We start from the raw sequence: 18,520 nt of genomic DNA, 5'->3' as shown, positions 1-18,520 counted from the left end.
TAGTGTTCTGTGGACACAACATTTTTGTTTGTATGTGGTGCTGAGGATAGAACCCCGGCCGCATGCATGCCAGGCAAGTGCACTTCTACTTGAGCTACATCCCGAGACCCATATATGTACTTTAGATAATAATGTCTATCGCATTCCACAATCCTTGCTAATGTTTACATAACACTCCTAAACTGGATACTTCACATAAACTTGCCTCAGAGTTTCAATGCAATAATAAAATAGATTTTATTCAGCCTATGCAGTGCTGTAGGAATGGCTATTATAAAAATCTAAAATTGTCATTTGTGGTGGCTTATGCCTGAAATTCTAGAAGCTATAGAAAATGACACAGGAGAATTGTTAGTACAAAGACAGCCTCAGTAATATAACAAGGCTACAATCAACTTAATGAGAGCCTGTCACAAAATATAACATAAAAAAGAATGTGGATGTATCTCAGTGGTATGCAACTCTGAGTACAATATCCAGCACCAAACCATACAAAACCAAGCAAATATCTCATAATGAATAGGGATTCAAGGGTACACAAATATGTAAAAATGTTGGTGACAATATAAATTTAATATATTTGTATAAAAGTGTTAAGGTTCTTTAAAAGCCCAAAATAAAAATGCCACATAATCCACTACTAATAATTTCGGATAGCAGTGCAAAATCGTACATGTCTGTACTTCCAGTGGCTTTGGAGAATAAGAGGTAGGAATCTAGGGATTTATTCTCAAGTTAAAGACCAGCCTCAAGAACTTGGCAAGGTCCTAAGAAACTCAGTAAAACCCTCTCTCAAAAATAAATAAATAAATAAAAGTGTTGGAGGCTGGGTATGTAGCACACTGGTAAAGTGCCCTGGGATTAATCTCCAGTATTTAAATAAATAAAAATAAATAAATAATAATTGTTGGTAAAAAAAAATGCCATACAATCCAGTAATAATAACTTTGGTATATATGTAAAAACATTGGAATCCTTTTGCTAAATATATTGCCACACATCTATTTTTTATTGTACCTTTATTCACAGTATCTAATAAAAGGAAACAAAGAAAGTACCTTTTAGATAGAAAGTATATCAAAAAATGCCTTCCAGCTGCAAAGCATCTAATTAGTCCCTTCAGAAGCTACACACTTAAAATTCAAACTGGTCTCTAGAAGACAAGACTCAGAGAGTTGTATTTTCTAAATACTCCAAAAAATTTGGAATCTCTAGGCACCTTGTTTCAGATATTCTAAAACTCAGAACTAGGTCAGATGGGAGGTCAGAATGAGAACACAAGACATAGTAAATTCTTTAATGGGGAATATTAACTCAGACACTGACATAACCAAAAGCAGAGTTGCAGATAAAAAATAGATTCTGTTTCACTGATTTCTGGGTTATGGATTAAAATCAAATATATATTAGAAAAAAAAAGTTAAGGCTACTGGTTAAAATCTACATAAAACAGGTATTAAAAATGTACCAGGGGCTGGGTGTGTTAGTGCAAGCCTGTAATCCCAGTTGCTGAAGAGGCTGAGGAAGAATTATCAAAATTTCAAAGCCCCCTTAGCAGAAGCGAGGTGCTAAGAAACACAGTGAGATCCTGTCTCTAAATAAAGTAAAAAAAAATCCTGGAGATTTGTCTTAGTAGTCAAGTGTTCATAAGTTCAATCTCCAATATTTCCCATAAAAAAATGTACTAGGTGGCTGGGGCTGGGGCTCAGTGGAGCTCACTTGTCTGGCACATGTGAGGCACTGGAATATAAGGTCTATCAACAACTTTATATATATAGTACCAAGATATTAACATGGACTTTGATCTAAATTGCATGTACTTTAGCCCTTAAGATTGAAGTTGGTTGGGGCTGGGGATGTGGCTCAAGTGGTGGTGGGCTCGCCTGGCATGTGCGGCCTGGGGTTGATCCTCAGCACCACATACAAACAAAGATGTTGTGTCCGCCCAAAACTGAAAAATAAATATTAAATTTAAAAAATCTCTCTCTCTCTCTCTCTCTCTCTCTCTCTCTCTCTCTCCTCCCTCTCTCTCTCTCTCTCTCTCTCTCTCTCTCTCTCTCTCTCTCTCTCTCTCACACACACACACACACTCTTTTTTTTTAAAAAAAAGATTGAAGTTGGCCAGGCATGGTGGTGCATGCCTGTAATATCAGCTATTTACAAGACTGAGACATAAGGATCATGAATTCAAAACCAGTCTCATCAATGGTGAGGCACTAAGCAACTCAGTGAAACCCTGTCTCTAAGTAAAATACAAAATAGGGGTAGGGATTTGGCTCAGTGATAGAGTGCCCCTGACTTTAATCTCTGGTCTCCCACCCAAAAAAAATGTGGCTGAGTAAATAGCTCAGCTTGTAGAGTGCTTGCCTTCTTAGCATGAGGCCCTGGGGTCAATCCCCAGTACAGAGGGAGAGAGATAGAGAGATAGATAGATAGATAGATAGATAGATAGATAGATAGATAGATAGAGAGAGAGAGAGAGAGAGAGAGAGAGAGAGAGAAATTGAAATTGCATGTAATTTAAATTCAAGTTAGTCCCACTTTTATTTTTTCCTGCCACACCAGAATAAAAGTTTCCTGAAATATTTGGAGTGTTTGTGTGGGTTATTTATTTATTATTATTTTTTTATTTACATATTTTTATGTGTTGCTGAGGATCAAACCCAGGGCCTTGCACGTGCTAGGTGAATGCTCTATCACTGAGCCACAATCCCAGATTGTCTGACCATAAATAAATAAACAAATTAATAAATAAATAAACCCTCAATTGATGACCCATTACAGTTTTTAAAAATCCTTAATTGGGACACATAAACCTCATTTAGGAGAGATTCATTCTTTTTAATGTCACCTAATTTTATTCTGGTTGGGGGCTTGTCTGGGTGCTTGTCTCATAAATTATGAAGAAAAAAATATCTATTTAAGCAAGAAGAAATAGAACGCGTACCATGTGGTATGAGGAATGATACCAGAAAAAAAACAAACTCATCTTTGTGAGCCATCTTAGAAGTTTACTGATGGTTTTGGGCAGAACAGGAAGCATAATGCATTCATAATGAAAGGCCCCCGTTTCCCTGTCCAAGGAGAATCACACGAAACACTGGCTGCAAAAGCATGAGGTGGTTTATTAAGACACAGGCGCCTGTGGGTGCCCAGCAGAACCCCAGCCAGAGCTTAGGTGAGCTGGCACACCGGGCTTGGGGATACAGAGATATTTATAGGGTAAAGGGGCAGTTTTCGTGCAAGGTAAGCAATAGGTTTCTTATTAGTTAATTTTAAACCCAGCATATAGGCTTCCTAAAGGGCAAAGTTGTTTTTCACTTTATGTTACTGGAAAAACCACATAAAAGCTACATATTTGCACTCTGGTCCTCTTGTTCCTGCTTATTCAGGCATGCCTTGGGACCTGGTTTACACCTAACTGATTATCTGAAAAACACCTCTAGTGCCTGTGTAGGTTTGTGACATGCCTCGGTGGTTTTGCAACTAGGCCTGACATTGTTGGGCTGGGGTCTTTCAATAATAGGCTTTGAAAAAGGCATCATGACTACCATATGGGTTCACTTCCATTATTTCTATGACCCATCCTTTTTTCTTCAAATTCAATCAGGAATCACCCCTGGGACAAAGGACTTTGTTGAAGATGTTCCCACAAGTAGGCTTCAAGGTCTTTTACATTTTAAATAGGCCTTAATGGTGCTCATTAACATCTTTTGGTTAGCCACCAGGTGTGTTTGAGTGAGGCCCATTATCCACATTACATGGTCATTATACTATCTATTCTATTTTATACTTATTTTCGGTGAACAGAGAACCCTAGTTTTAGATATGTGAACAGAGAGCTAGAAAACTAGGGGTTTATTCTAAGACCTATGGAGAGCTAAACTGAAGTTCTGGATTTCAGATTTTTGTTTTGGATTTGAGATACTGCTTCTGCTACATTTAAAAATCTCAGGACTCATGAATAAAAAGAGTTAAAAGCCAGCATCATCAAACTTGTGAAGCCCTAAGAAATTCAAAGGAACCCTGTCTCTAAATAAAAATATTTAAAAAGGTGTGGGAAAGTGAATCTGTGGATGAACACCTCTGGGTTGAATTTCTGGTACCAAAAAGAAAGCAACATACACATGATAATAATAATAATAATAATAATAATAATAATAATAATAATAGTAATTAGACAAACAAACAAACCCTCAAGAGTAACAACCCCTAAAATTAACAGCCTCTCTCATGCATAAATACAATAAATGGATTTGTAGTTCTCTCCTGGTAATTATCTCAGTCTTCACTATGCAATCTGGAGACATGCTGGACTCATGGCACATGGAAGCCCACAAAGGGCTTTAGAAAGAAGCTGAAAACACCATACAATTATGGAATAAAATGCCCAGGTTTTCAACTGCTGATCTAAGCCTCACTAGACTAGTCAGAGGTAGGTGAAGGCTAAGCTACCACAGAGAGACCCTCTGGCCACAAGACTCTGGAGAGGACCACGAGGAGTCCCTAGCCATTACTGCCAGTTTCCACCATTGCCACTCCTGTCAGCTTTAAGCCACCTTCCTAAGCAGTCTCAATATAACAAGGCACACTTACCATTTTCTGACTCTCAGGGTTCTCAGCGTTCTCCCTGTGGTTTGTTTTCAGATTCTGCATAACACAGACACCTGGGCTCCAGATCCAGGACAGAAGCCTACAAAATGATTGAAAAAAATGGCGGGTTTCAGACACAAAGGGAACAGAAGATTGTGGAAGCCCTCCTCCTCATCACTGGCTGCGTGAGGATTGGACAGTTCTCACCTAAGTGACTGATTGGTCAAGGCTTCAGGCACTGCCTCCAACCTGAGCCAAGTGGGCATAGAATCAAAGTCTGAATGACAGACTGCTCCATTGTCATTGTTAACCGACTACAGATCAGGGCTGAGAATATAGCTTAGTCAGTAGAGTTCTTGTTTTGCTGATATAAGGCCATGGATTCAATCCCCTGCACTATACGCACACACTCCCCCCCCCAAAAAAAAAAAAAAAAGATTAAATAAAGTGTTACTGCTGTTGACCGGTGACGAGTTCTTGCTCCCCGATGTTGAAGAATAACACCAAAGAAGCACACCGAGGCAAGGTCAGAGTAGAAATTAGAAGTTTATTGAAGGACAGCAGAAAAGACTTCTCCCGGAGGAAGAAGGGGACCCAAGAGGTGGAATCCGTGGAAGTGCAGTTGTTTCCCCTTTTTATAGGTTTGGTGATGGAATGTAGGTTGAAAGGTCCGAGGGGTGGGACACAAGTGGGCCTAATTATCACCTTTTGGGATGGGATTATCACTTCTCTGGGATGGGCTATTTCCAAATCTGTTGGGGCTGTTGGTTTACACTTCTTTGAGGTGGACTTTGGCCTAGAGCCTTTTCAGGACTTCATAAACATTCCATGAGTTGTCCCGTTTTCCCTGAGTCATTCTCAGTATGGCTTCCATTTTAGATTTCACTCAGTATTAGACCCGATTTACCCAACTACACTGACTACCTAACTTTAAATCTAGCTTCAAAAGGACTTTGGGGACTAGGGTTATGGATCAGTGGTAGAGAACTTCCCTAGCATGCATGAGGTACTGGGTTGAATACGAAGCACTTCATTAAAAAGCCACCCAAGAGGGGGAGGTGGCTCAAGCTATAGCACACTCGCCTGGCATGTGGGCGGCCCAGGTTCAATCTTCAGCACCACATACAAACAAAGAAGTTGTATCTGCCAAAAACTAAAAATAAATATTTTTAAAAAGCCAATAAACAAACTACTAATGATACTGTGTCCATCTACAACAAAAAAATTCAAGAAAAATAAAAAGACTTTGTATTGGACTTGTGCACCCTCACTACAGAACTCATAAACACTTTTTTATAAATAATATATACATATATGTCTTCAGACAATGTATAAAATTCTTCTGTGATGTCTTTTCAAGTAACTTATATTACAGGTATGCTTCACAACCTGAAATTCTCCCCACCTCACTTATTATTATTATTATTATTATTATTATTATTATTATTATTATTATTAGAGGCCTGTTAATTGCATTAAATGCCTCTGTATGGGGTTATTATAAGGCAAAGTTTTCTTTCAATAATAGGACCTAGCCCAGAGAGAAATATATTGATACTTATAACTGTTTATAAGGTTAAAGCAATTTATGAATAAATATGTATATATATTTTTATGAAAATGATATCACAATTACTTTAATATATTTTTTTAATTTTTCTATTCTTTGTATCATTTAAAAAAAAAAACAGTTTGAACTTTAAACTCTTTAGCAATGTTCTTATATCCCTCTCCCCAAAAAAGTGACTCACAAGTATAATTCAAATTATTGAGACCCATAAATTTTTGATCTTTTATTTTAACTAATGAAGTCTAAAGATTTTGTTTATTTTCACCTTTAAATGAAGCACACTTTTATAGCTTTCTTGTTGTTTAACTGACCTTTAATATTCTGCAATCTTTACCCCCATTCTGATCACTTTGGACTATTGATGTTTTTATGGAGGGGATCTCAAAGTGGTCATGCACAAGGTAGGAAATGGATATAGTAAGATATAAGACTGGTGATTGCTGATTATGTAGATTTTGCTATACAAAATAAGTATTGGTGGATGATATGGGGGTAGGGAGAAAAAGAGTAATGAAAAAAAGAAGAAAAACTTGAACAGTAGAGGGGTTCATATGCTACGAGTCTACAATGATAGTGTGAATATAAATGGTAGTGTTCTTGGAAGCAGCAATAAAATTTGAGGGAAAGAAAAAGGTAATTTTTTGCACAGTTCCCAAGTGAGAGAGCCAGGTGAATGGGTTCTGTGTTCAACTCTTACCACCTAGGAGTGGAATTTATACTTCATAGGGTATGTCTCAGTAAGTAGCAAAACACCATTTCTATGTACCTTTACACTTTTTCATGGCTACAAGCTGACTTTGACAATTCCAGTCACATTACATCTTTGCACTTGTTAGCTATTCATTAATTAATTAATTCATTACATTATTTATTTGTTTTTTATTAATTCACTTTTTTTAGTTGTCATTGTTTTTACATTACTGGTGATTACATAATTGCATAAATATTCTGAATGTTGACTTTTGGTTAAATATTTTTTATGTGTTTATTCATACATTTACTTTTCATTGAAATGTTTTTCCTTTGCCAAGCCTGATTTATATTAGACCTCAATCTTCATTTATGAAGACTAGATAAAATCACATTATTCCAAATAACTCAAGTATTTATCATCTTTGCAGAACCCAAATCACCTGCTAAAATTGAGGGTCAACTAAAAGCTGTGTCAAAACTCCTCTTTTTTTCTTATATACACTTTAATAAAGGATTTCTCTCTCATTTTATATATTGGAGAGGAGACTAACTTCCTAAGCAGTAGTTAATAACCTAGATGAATTTTCCAACTAGCTCACTATTACTATTTACATCCTTGACACTAACAGTGTCACTGATTACTTTTTTTTAAAATTTTTTCAAGATCTCTCTCTCTCCCTCTCCCTCTCCCTCTCTCTCTCTCTCTCTCTCTCTCTCTCTCTCTCTCTCTCTCTCTCTCTCTCTCTCTCCCATATGACAAATTGAAATCATATATGCTTTTTTTCTAAAAAACACTCTCAGCCTTTAATAAAATATTCTATAAAGAAAAAGGGTTTTGCTGATTTTCTTAGAGCCTCATTAAGTTGCTGAGGCGGGTTGACTTTAATCTAATGTTATAGAAGTTTGCATTATGTATATATATATATATATATATATATATATATATATATATATATAGAGAGAGAGAGAGAGAGAGAGAGAGGTAGTGTTCATTTGACTCTTTCTCTTGGTGACTGTGCCAGAGTTTCCTTCTTCTTTTACTTCTACATTATTTCTACCTACCCTCATACTATCATTGATCCACCATTAGACTTTTTAAATCTGAACTCTTGAGCTAGTCATTCTTTTTCTCTTTCCTTCACAGCACTTTTTTTCTCTATCTGTACCTATCCCACCAATACTTTTTCATGAATACTCACTACTACATATTCACAATTGATATAAAACATAGCATGGAGAATGGAAAGTTTGAAGTAGGCCTTGAAGGGTGAACACAAGTTTGAAGGAAAGAGAAGAAAAGTATACCAAACTGAGAGAAAGGCACAAGAGAAGGCAGAAGGTGTGCATAAGCACAGCACATCAAAAGAGCATCAGCAGCTTTCTGGAGCAGGACAACACCTAGATGGAAGTAGAGGGAGGTGAAACTGCCCATTACAGAAACCTCCCAATTCAGTGTTCTATCTCCAACTGCCATTGCCCCATTATCACCACCCTCCCTGCCAATCCTTAGTCAAGCCAAATGCAATCATTTCCCAAAAGAATTCCAAACAGGGCTGGGGATGTAGCTCAAATGGTAGCGTGCTCGCCTGCCATGAATGAGGCAAGGATTCAATCCTCAGCACCACATACAAAGAAAGATATTGTGTCTGCTGAAAACTAAAAAAAGACATATATTAAAATTCTCTAAAAAAATTTTAAAAAAGAATTCCAAACAGTGAACATGTGATTTTTGTAAACTTTACTGAAGATCTGAAGGTGGTGGTGCAAATTCCAGGGTTGTACCTCTTTTACCCACTGTCCTTCCTTATCTCCTCGCTTCCCATCTCACCTCAGTCCAATGACACAGAATCCCTTCTTCTTTCTCCTTGGGACTTTGCAACAACCAGTGCTTCACAACAGACAACTCCTAAATGAAGGTGATTGTCTTCCTCAAGAATAATTTTCTTACTATATGCTAAGAATCAATGCTTCTTCTCCCTATGATTATATCTCTAAAACACAGTTTTAATTTAATTGCTTCAAATTTTTTAACCCTTAGTGGCTTACGCCAGTCCAGAAAATGAAACCCAAGAATGCAGGAGGCTCCACAATCTGCCTCAATCTCAAAGGTGACCATTCTTTCTCCTTACCATACCCCAGTTGGTACCCTACACCTCCATGGAACCCTTCTGCAATTTCCAAACAGTACATGATTTTTTTTCTTTTTCCCACATAGCTTTGCTCGCACAGCCTTCTCTCTGGAATTCCTGTTCTCTGCTTGAGAAAATTCTAATCATCCCTGTACAATGTTTTTTTTTCTTACTAAAGTGGATTTCTCGACCTTGCTACTACAAAAATCTTATATTTTCTTTGTTGTGAGTAGTTGTCTTGTGCATTGTAAAATGTTTAATAACATCCATGGCCTCTGCTCCCTAGAGCTCATAGCAATCCTCACCCCTGCCCACTGTCCACAGTCCTGAAAATTAAAAATATGTCCAAATATTGCCAGATGTGCTCTGGGCTCCATAATTGCCTCTGGTTGGGAACCACTGCTCTGTGGTGTTTTCTGGTTGCTTCCAGTGAGGAATCATTTCTTCCCACTCTTTATTTTACCACGCATTACACCTCTCTTAAAATCCCTATGACTAAAGCAACAAGATGAACAGCAATAATTTGAAAAACCTTTAGCACCATCTCTCCTTGTATACTTGATTCCTCCCCTGGTTTGTGAGCTGTTTGACAGAAGTGTCTTGGTATCTCTAGGGCCCAGTATAGTGCCTTGCTCTATTGGGTAATAAGAACATATTTGCTAAATTGATTTGATAAGGTTATAGTCTAGGTCTGTTTTTCCTCCAACCAGTCATTTGATGATTACATCAGTGGAAAGATTAAGAAACTAAAAATTATTCTAATATCATTTTGCAAGGTTTCATCTATACCTGAAAAGTTACAAGAAGCATTAAGAAAAACAGATCTGAAGAGCATTTTTTATTGGTTTGTTTTAACCTTCACACTTTGGAATGCTTTATTGTTGACAAATATTAAGTTTCCTCCTCAGTATAGGTCAACATAGTAATGTGGTTCATTTAAAGTTAGTTTGAGATTGTTTTTAGATCAAATAAGTTTTTAAGCTTAAGGTAGTTGTTCAAACCACAAAATAGTTCTCCAGAACATACTGGTACATAGCATTCTGGATTGTTCCTTTTATATGGGTTTCTTTTGCCCAAACTGTTTAAAAGTTCCCTGGAGCAGAAACATGCTATATCTCCTCTCTCAAACAGCACCTACTTAGTAAGTACTCTTGAGATAATTTTTTGAAAAACTCCAGTGAGGGAAAATCAATCCATCGACTTAGATTGCTCTAGAAACTAAGTTTATCGGTGAGTTGTAGAAGTTGGGATATGATATGGCAAAGCTGGGAAGCACTTATCCTAGTGTCCATTTCCCCCTTGTTCCTTAGGGACAGAGTTGAGATTTCATAGCTGCATCTATTATCATTTGAAACAAAAGACTTCCAGGGGCCTGAGGTATAACACTGTGGCAGAGTGGTTTCCTTGCATGTGTGAGGCCCTGGGTTTAATCCTTAGTGCCCCAAGTCAAATAAACAAATGACTTTAGGGCTGGAAGTGGTAGAGTATAGCTTATTATGCATCCAAGCCCTGAATTCTACCCCCAGAACCAAAAATAAAATAAGGTAAGACAAAAATAAAGACTTTATTTTCTGGTTATTTTGCAGCAGATGGAGTCATGTAACTAAGTTCTGGCTATTGATATAAAGGTAAAAATATTACATGAAACCTCTGGAAAATAGCTTCATAAAGGCTGACTCAACTGAGAAGGGCAATTTTTACCCTTCTGCAAATCCTTATTCTTTTTTTCTCATGTATAATTAACATGTAATGACTGCAGCTCGTGAAAACTTCCCAACTCATTAGTAAATTTGACTATGGAAGCCATGTCCTGGAACAATGGTACAAAATAACAAAAACCAGGATCTCTGATGTCACTGTGGAGCTATCATACTTGTTCCAAATTACTTATCTCTGGATTTCCTTTTCCTACACAAACTGCACTATTATTTTGGACTTTTGTGTTTATATGCAACTTTACCTGATCCTGAATGATACATAAGTATTTGTTAGTCAACATTTTTTTAATGCTTACTATGTGCTAGGCCAGTAGTTCTCAACAAAGAATGCATGTCACACACAAAAAAAATTTTTGAAATTTTTATAAATACAAAGGTTTATACCCATGGAGAGTTTCAGAATCACAATTTACATAATGAATATGTGTGTATGTATATACACATATGTACATTAATACATGTATAAATACATATATATACACATACATACATACACACCATTACGTGTGTCAGCAAACTAGATAACTTAAATGGCATATATGTGTGTGTGTGTGTTTATATATATATATATATATATATATATATATATATATATATATAGTTTGCACATATTAATGTGTATATGTGTGCACGCATGTGGGGGAGGGTTTCATAATATTCGCTATACTTCTTTTAATTCCCTTAAGTTTGATATTACCTTCCTAATGTTAGTAATATCTTTTTTTTTCCTTTCTCAGTCTAGCTAAAGTGTTGTCATTTTGTTGTCCTTTTCCAAAAAACCAAATTTTGGTTTCACCAATTCCCTCAATTATTTTACTTTTTTCTATTCTATACTACTTATATTTTATTTCTGCTGTAGCCTTTGTGTTCCCTTCCTTATATTTAGTTTTGTGTTTAGTCTTTTCCTCTATGGAGGTTGGAGATCTTGTTTCTTTTTAAATATAGGCATATATAGCTATAAATTTTCCTCCAAACACTGCTTTAGCTGCCTCATAAATACATTCACAAAGTCCTGTGGAGAATTCTGATGTGCAGATTTGGTGAAAATTATGCCGTACTTCTTTGCCATTGTGTGTGTGTGTGTGTGTGTGTGTGTGTGTGTGTGTGTCTACTTCCCAATGGTTGCTGACCTTTTGAATAGACAAAGCTTTTCTTATAAAGTAAAATACCTTGGGTATTGCTACATATTGCAGAAAGATTCTTTTGCAGCTCAAAGTTTTCTTTCATCGCCTAATAGAAAAATCAAGGATATGTTTGTTTTACTTCATATTCTCAGCCTAGGTTAACAAGAACCATTCTTAAAGGACCCTGTCAATTGGAAGTTTTCTTTTCTGCCTGTATATCTATCTACTATGCCTATTTTGACAGGTCTGAAATAATGTTTATGTCCTTTAAACAAAAGTCAGCTAATAGTGAAAGCTTTCTGTGCTATCTAAGCCCTTTTACTTGGCCTTTGTACTTTCCTATTTGTGGTACTTTTTCCATAACTTGGCAGCATTATCACCAACTCCACATGACAAGTGACACCATTGCTATAATGAGAATTCCAAGCAGTATCACTGGATCAAAGCCTATCTGCGTGCCTGCTCCCACACTTGACAAAACAAATACCAAATTCATTCAGCATGCCGGTGCCATTTAGTCACTGTGTCATATCCCAAATTTTGGACTCTATGCAAAAACCAATCTGTGCCCACAAAATTAATCATGGAATGTATTTTATGACATTTGACAACAACTTAAAAGGTTCTCATCTCTGGCAGGTGGCTCTGCCAATCGGCAAGTATGTGCACGACAAATTTTGAACAATATATTGTGTGGCTGAAAATATATTATGAAGGATGCACACCCTGGAGATAACCAGAGTGAGTCCAACCAATCCTGAAGTCTTTCTCAGGGACACCTAAGCCAGACTGCTGTATTGTGAAGGAAGTATGATGGCCCCAGGTACTTGTAGAAAGCCAAAGAAAAAGGCAATAGCTCATGTGCCAGTAGATACTGAGAACATTGGAACGACTGCCTGTGTTGGCAGGACCAAGATTTTGAGATGGCTAATTTAAGCAACAAGATCCTGGCAAACAGATTTATTTAGCACAAGGGTGCATCAGGAAGATGCCAGAAAAATACATCAATCTGTGCCTTTCCATGTACTATGGAGTGATGATGAAACAATTGACATTAAAAAAGACAACTCTTACACTTTAATATAATCTGAAACTCATCCTAACAGGAGTTAGGATTTACTTTAGATCTTTGAAACTCTAACACAGGGTTTTATAATCTGAATTGAGCTCTATTATAAAATTTCCCTTCAAAGGATGTTCATGAAGAGATTTCCTCATACTGCTATGTTCTATTGATTAGATCAAGTACTTTTACATAATGTTTAATTTGCTTAAAATGCAGTCTATTTTACCATTTGAAGGTATCATTCACATCAAATAAAGAAAGCCATCTATCTAAAATTTTACTTTTCTGAGTATATATCATAGAAACTCTGTGAAAACACAACAGATCAAAAGCCTGAATATATCCCTTTTCTTAAAAGCAGCTTCCTACTGTTGTAAATACCTATTTCATCTAGCAGTGCCTATTTGTGTATGATCAACAAGCACGAAAAACACTGAAACATTCCTTTTGTAGCACCTCACCTTGGTTTCCATTTGCCTAATTCCCGAGAAACAGCCTCCTTCCCTGAACAGGCCACACCCACTCCCTTTTTTTTCTTTATTAATGTTATTCTAGTATACTGTATTTGCAGTGTCTTAGGTTAAGCTTTCAGTATGTTGGAAACCTACTTGGAACTCTCATTTGTTATACAAAAAAACTAAATTTGCATAATTTAGCTTTCCCTGGGATTTGTCTAGACTCAAACTTCCTTTTCTGATTTTAAAGGTTCTTTTCATTTCTGAGGTAGGAAGTAACAGGGCACAGCAATAGAGGAAAGGGGTTTTTACACAGGAAGAACAATTCTAGAATAGGAAGCCAGGTGCGTTAATAACCTGGCAGAGGTAGAAAAGAAAATGTGACTCTCCCTTATTCATGCTCAGAATATCCTCCTTTGAGATACAGGACTCTGATCTATCTTCTCTTCTGTAAAGTGAAGGAGCTGGACTCTCTAGTTCTCTTCCTAATAGGATTGATTGATTATACAGGAGCATTTTGGAACCCTTTCCTTACACAATAGTTCATTCTTGTGTTTATTTTGTTATGTTGAGGACAAATGGGTTGTTAGTTAATTTGAAAATTATTTATCCCCCTCCAAAGCAATTTCTAAAGCACTTTATTCTGTGCTTTGGGCCTGAAGTAAGGCAGAACATTATGATGGAAGGCCATGGCAGTAAAAAGCTGCTCAAGTTATGGCAGCAGTAGCATAGGAAGAGAAAGAGGTTGGAGCCAGGGAAAGATATAGTCCTCAAGGGCATGCCCCTGAAGACCCTTTTCTTTCAACAAAGTTTCACTTTCTAGTTTCTATCACCTCCAATAATGACCACAGCTAGGAAAGCATGAATGAATCAATTCATTGATGAGGTCACAGCCCTGTGATTCAGTCACTTCTGGATCACAATAGTCCCATTTTTGAGCACACTCTTTACTCGCTATAGATATGTTATATGCAGCTGATCCATCTTGTATCCTACCATTATATTTCCATTTTTTGATTTTTAATTATTTCACTCCCCTACCCATGTTTGCTTCATTTTATATGTGCCTGTCACCAATTCATCCTCAAATTCTCCACAGAAAGGTTTATTTTAATGCCCAGCATGGTAGCACACTCCTATAACCCTAGCAGCTCAGGAGGCTGAGGCAGGAGGATTGCAAGTTCAAAGCTGACCTCAGCAACTTAGTGAGTTCTTGAACAACTCAGGGAGACACTGTCTCAAAAAACTAGAATTAAAAATGCTGAGGATATGGCTCAGTTGTTAAGTGTCCCTGGGTTCAATCCATGGTACAAAAATAGTTTGTTTTATTGTCATTCCACTAGAATGACAAATTTCTTTTTTTCCTTGATGATAGCTCCACTAATCCTCTTCCCTGCTCCAGTGTGGATGAGTTGCTCTGCAGGCAAGCTGCATGGCTGTTATCTTGGGCTTTCCTTCATGATTATGAGGATTAATTTAATGTGGCTGGGCTAAGGGATGCTCAGAGAGCTGGTAAAACATTATTTTCTCTGTGTGCTGGCTTCTAGTTTAGCATTTGAATTGGTAAACTGAGTAAAGATAAACTTCCTTAATGTGAGTAGGCTCATCAAATCCATGAAGAGCCTGAATGGAAGAAAAAGTGGAAATTTGTTCTTTCTGCTTAAACTAGTATATCCATCTTATGCCTTGGACTTTGATGCTCCAGGTTCTTACTTGGACTATGACAGACAATTGGCTTCTCTGAGTCTCAAGGTCTTTGGGTTTGAATTGGAAATATACTACCATCTTTCCTGGGTTACCAGCTGGCAAACAGCAGATTGTGAGAATTCTCAGCCTCCATAGTCACCTAAACTAATCCCTCATAATAAATCCCTGTGTGTGGCTGTACATGCTAATGACTCTGTTTCTCTGTACAGCTCTAATAAACCAATAACTGTGAAATTATATTAATCTTGTCTGTGCTGGATTCTGTTTCCTTTATAGAACCTCTTTCTCAGCTAACTTCCTAATTTTGATGGAATACATTTTCTAGTAGCTCTTGAGAAAGTATATATATATATGGAAAGCACAATTTTTTTAGAACTTATGTAATATATATATATATATATATATATATATATTACATAGATAGATGATGGATGGATAAATTTGGTGGTGCTGGGGATCAAACCCAGGTCATTGTATATACTAGACAAGTGCTTTACCACTATGCTATACCTACAGCCCTAAAACATTTTTATTATACCTTCACTTTTCATGTACAATTTGGTTTTATGGGTTTATTTGTGTCTCTCCCCCTAAAAAAAGATACATTGAAATTAATCCCTGTACCTCAGAGGGTGAACACATCTGGAAATGGGGCCATTGATGTGACTAATTATGTAATTAATTAAGATTAAGTCATACTGGAGTAGGTCATATTCTTATAAGATGTCCAAGGGAATGTCAAGGGACAGTTAAAGCAAATATTGGAATAATGTAGCTTCAAGTCAGGGATCATCAAAGATTGCCAGGAATTTACTAGAAAGTTAGGAAAAGACAAATAAGGATTCTTTTACAGCTTTAGAGTATACTGCCTTGATTTCTGACTTCTTGCTACCAGAAATTTGAGACAATAAATAGCTCTTGTTTTAAGCCAAACAATTTGTCATACTTTATTATGGCTGTCCTAGAAAAGCTAATACAGTTGAATATAGAATTAAAGGTTGGGAATTATTTTTCCTAAAAATGTAATAGCTGTGTCCTAGCTTCCAGTGCTGTTAATGAGAAATACATGCTATTTGGGTTCCCAATCTTTAGAATGTGACTTTTTATTATTTCTACTTATCCCTGGTATTATGAAATGTAATGATGATTATGTGTTAATTACCAGAGACATGGAAAAGACTATACAAAAAGTGCAAAGTAAACAATCCATAATCCCAATTCATGAAAAGAGATCCCATTCCTGACAGAATAGAAAATCCACATAATTTACATGGATCATGGGGTAAAAACTTAGAAGGTTATTGCCTTAGTAGTGAGGTTCAATTAGCCCTCCACTAAAGGCCAAATTTGTTCCACCTAGCAAAGATAAAAATTAAGTGTCAAAAGGAGAAAACTATTTTCAAATAAGCAAAAAATTGTAAGCCATAATACATAGAAAACTCAATTAACATAAGACAATGTCAGAAACAGCATAGATGATAGAATTAGTAGAAAAAGACACCAAGGTTATCATTATAACTTTATAGAAGAAGCTATAGGAAAGATTTGGCATGTTAAATAAAGACATGGAAGACACATACACATACACATCAAATGACTAGAGGGAAAACAACAATGTCTGAGATGAAAAGTGAAACACGTGGGATTAAAGGAATGAATGATATTGAAAAAGCAAATTAGTGAACACGAAGACATGGGAATTAACCACAAGGAAACAGGGAAAACTTGAAAAAAAAATTAACAGTGAAAATTAACTTTTGAGGCAATGTCACATGGTTGAATATTCATGTACCTAACTCCACCAAAGGAGTGCAGAAAGACTAGGAAGGAAAAATACTTGAAGAAATAAGGGTAATGTTTGCATATTTCTTGTTCCACACAGTATTTCTAACAAAGCACCTGGTGGGCATTAGGCATTTAAGAAATACTTCTTGAACACATTTGTGGCAGAAAAATGATAAAATGAATAAGAAATAAGTACATGGGTGTTACTGTAGGGTGTTAGGTGTTGGAATCCTCAGAGTACTAAGGTGTTGAAACAATAAAGAAAAAGACAAGACTTAGCAGAAGCGACACATCTTGAGCAGGAACCTGGAAAATGAGTTCAGTTGAATGTGTATGATGTTTGGAGAGTAGGAGATAAAAATGGGCATTCCCTACAAGAACACAGAGAAAGATATGGAAACTAGGATAAACATGGTTTTGAATATACCATCTTGACTGGAGTCATGGTTAGCCCAAGGGATAATTAGAAATGAGGGTAGCTGTATGAGTTAGGGTCAGAGTACATAAGACTTGAGAAATAGGGAATAGAGAAACCAAAGTTTCTGGTGGTGACATTAAATGGATTAGAACAAAGTGTTGAAGTTGAATGGCAAGAGCAGGCCAGAAGCAACCAGATTATTAAAACGACATGGTTATGAAGTTTTTAAAACTTAAATGTGAAAGAATCTAACAACATCAACACAAACTAAGGGCTTGGATAGGTCAGTAGAATCCAAATGTGGGTTAAAAAAGCAATTTTTCTTGGCTCATGAAAATTTCAAAAGTTGCCCTAAATAGTATTATTATATGATATTTCTTTTATATTTACATAAGATTCTGAATCAGTTTCTTAAGACTATTACTGTACAGTACAGTAAAGCCTTTCTTCCTCCCTTACCCAGTTATGGCCCATTTTCTTTGTACTTGCAGATATGAGTAAGATTCAAGCTTCGGCTTTTTAAAATTAAAGTAAGGCTGCCAGAAACAAGAATTCATAATGTCATGTACACACTTAACTGTCACCTAATCTTCGCATTCAGGAATATTAAAAGACCTTGGAGATAGAAACTCTTGTCTCACAGATGGAGAAACTGAGGCCAAAACGGGGTAAGTGAGCAGTCCTCAATCCTGGAAGTAGAATCCAGGGAATGTGACTCATCTACAAACGGCTCCAAGCGGTGGGAAAGGCGCGAAGCCAGGGCAGGGAGCAGGAGGCAGGGGAAAAGTTCTTTTCAATCTGGGAGGCCTGGGGAATCTGAGATTCTGGCGACCGCAAGAACGACAGTCTCAACCCACACTACGAAACGGTACCCCGTAAAGTACTTTGCGGAGTGAGCATTTGTCTTTCCTGATCTCGCGATCCGGTCGACCCTCGCCCTTCTGGCTCTCGCTAGGCTCCGCCTACCGCAGCTTCTCTTTCGTCATTTCCTGTCGTTCTATATTGCTAAGGGAGAAGATGGCGGCGCTGGGAGAACCTGTATGCCTGTAGAGAGGTGAGTGCGGCCGATGTCCCCACCGAGGTGGGTGGAAGGGATGAGGAAGTGCGGTGTCACTGGAGAGAAGAAGAGGTTGCCCAGGCTCAGACTCCGAACCTGCCTGCTCCTTGCAGTGGCGGCCGCTGACGTCGCTGTCATTCACACGGTGGAAGGCGCTTAAGAATTTTTGACTCTTTGCTAGACCCCTGTGTGTTCACACACACTG

Source organism: Ictidomys tridecemlineatus, unplaced genomic scaffold (genome assembly GCF_052094955.1).
Source record: "Ictidomys tridecemlineatus isolate mIctTri1 unplaced genomic scaffold, mIctTri1.hap1 Scaffold_61, whole genome shotgun sequence".
Lineage (NCBI taxonomy): Eukaryota > Metazoa > Chordata > Mammalia > Rodentia > Sciuridae > Ictidomys > Ictidomys tridecemlineatus.
The sequence above is the reverse complement of the archived record's forward strand: the minus strand, read 5'-3'. Positions refer to the sequence as shown.